This window comes from Chiloscyllium plagiosum, unplaced genomic scaffold (genome assembly GCF_037043375.1).
Source record: "Chiloscyllium plagiosum isolate Xiang-an unplaced genomic scaffold, Cpla_swu_hap1 HiC_scaffold_14, whole genome shotgun sequence".
In the NCBI taxonomy this organism is placed as follows: domain Eukaryota; kingdom Metazoa; phylum Chordata; class Chondrichthyes; order Orectolobiformes; family Hemiscylliidae; genus Chiloscyllium; species Chiloscyllium plagiosum.
In genome coordinates, this window is record NW_028270152.1 from 117,822,086 (window position 1) to 117,824,235 (window position 2,150).

Here is a 2,150-nt window from a genome sequence, read left to right on the forward strand (position 1 = left end):
CCGATATCCCGCTTTCATCCCGCTTTTTTCCTAATCATATTTCTGACTTTACAAACTACGTCATAACAGGTTGACAACTGCAGAATGAGCTTTGTTCCGTTCTCCACTGATGTTGATGGTAGTAATCCGGCATATTCGAGTAGGACTTGATGCACTTGCGGGTGGTGTATTCGCGGCATTTTGGCTTCTTTTTTTCATTTTCGGTCTACTATTTCGAGTTCATTGCGCAGACTTCTGAAGAAGACTTTTTGGAGTCGAAATGATAACTGTGTTTTCTCTCGAAAGACAGACGTAGCTTTATTTCTGTTCTCTTATAAATTGATCTTCTTCTAATCTTTGCAAGTGAAATAGGGTGCATTACTATTGCTCGGTTTTAGTTTCAAAATCAAGAGAAACATGAAGGAAGAAATATCAAAAAAAAACAAAGTTCTGAGTTGTTAACATAATTTTTGCAGCAATGGTGGACATGAAGGTCATATTAAGATAACGGTTCAAGAACATTTAGTCTGTGGAAGAGGTCTGTGACTTTAGTTCCAAATATATGTTTCCGTTCTTCCAGGACATCTTTTTGACTCCCAGAAAACATTGATTGTTTTCTGTATTCTCTTTGTTTCGCCACATCTGTCTTCTGGTCGACCAGGGACAACTTGAATTTGCATCTGCATTGAATAAGATTTCGCTCTTTCTTTCGAGAAGCAAACCTGTGCATTATGTACCACTTCTCACGCTGATGGCTAAGAAGTTCAAAATGAATTACGATAGTGAGCAAGAATGAATTGATCCACTTGCGAACAGATGTCACCACGCCCTATTCCTACATCGGGCCTGAACGGTCCATTGGCAGAGTCTGCAGACAGGAAATGTCTAAGTGACTAGTCCTTTGTTCAGTTTGATTTGATACCAATGATAGTGCTGTTTTGGTGCAGAAATGTGTCAACATCTCTGACATTAGAGTCAAAATTTAAGTCACATCTACTCGATAGAGTGTCTTCTCATATCGGAACATGCTGACATGAAAACACCCTGCTCTGATAGCAAAGGTTTTTTCATTAAACAGGGAGAATGTTTAACCAGCAATTCAGACAGCCAGAATGAATAATTGGCATTTAGTTCTTCAAGCTGAGCTCTCCACAACAACTGGTCCAACGAAGGCCGTGGATAAGAGCCCCATCGATTATTTTGGTCAATTTTTGCCTCAACAACAACCTATTGTTCTGAACAATGCTGCACCACAAGCAGAGGGCTAAGTCTGATTTTCATCGTTAATTTTCAATTTCTTATGAATGTGGACAGCAGAAGACCGTTAACATTCCATTTCTAATATTTCCAGAAAATTCTACTCCGCTGATATCGCCTTGCCTTATCACACCTCAAGCCAGGAACCTGAATCAGTCTAGTTCCTTTCCACACATGGAGTTGCTTTTTTCTAATTCATTGACTGCTGATATAATAGATTATTGGCCTTGAGAGTCAGCTGTAAATTAGGTTCAACTTTCTCAGTTTGACTTTCAACTGATCCTAAAAAAAATCATTACCTGCAGGTAAGTGCATTGCATTGCTTCTTGTTTTGCTTAATTCCACACCGCCACCCTCGCCCCCCGAACATCCAAATTTCACGATAGTTCGACAAACGTGTTGAAACTGATTCGTGTTGGAAGTTCGTGGCTTTTTGTGTCTCGACTTATTCAATTAGATGACTGAATCAGTCTGGAAATTACTTCGGATTGTTCACAGTTGAAAATTTACTTTCGATTGAATGCAAAGCTCAAGCTCCACGAAATCCAGCAAATGAATTCATGACTTTTAAAGGATTCTACGCTGTGAACAGGATTCGAACCTGCGTAGGAAGACCCCATTGGATTTCAAACCCAACGCCTTAACCTCTCGGCCATCACAGCGACGGCAAAATTGTCAACTTTCGTAGTAAAACAACTGAATTCATGAAATACGTAATTTGTTGGAAGAACAAATTGTCAAGACCCAAAGATTTCGCCAATCCTTTGCAGAGACTCAGACGATCGATTTTGACTCAATTGCTCATCATCTGGTGCCAAATTAGATATGCTGTTGTGTTTTAATATTCAACGACATATGGTATTAGAAATATTGATGCTAAGTCCATAAACACTGGCTACATTCGTAAAAAAAAT

General features: G+C 39.3%; 1 non-coding gene across 1 annotated transcript; it reads right to left on the bottom strand.

Annotated features, from left to right (window-relative positions):
* Window positions 1-1,816: 1,816 nt before the first annotated feature.
* On the bottom strand, window positions 1,817-1,898 carry trnas-uga (transfer RNA serine (anticodon UGA)). The gene has a single exon. It is a non-coding gene; the product is annotated as a tRNA-Ser (tRNA).
* Window positions 1,899-2,150: the final 252 nt, after the last annotated feature.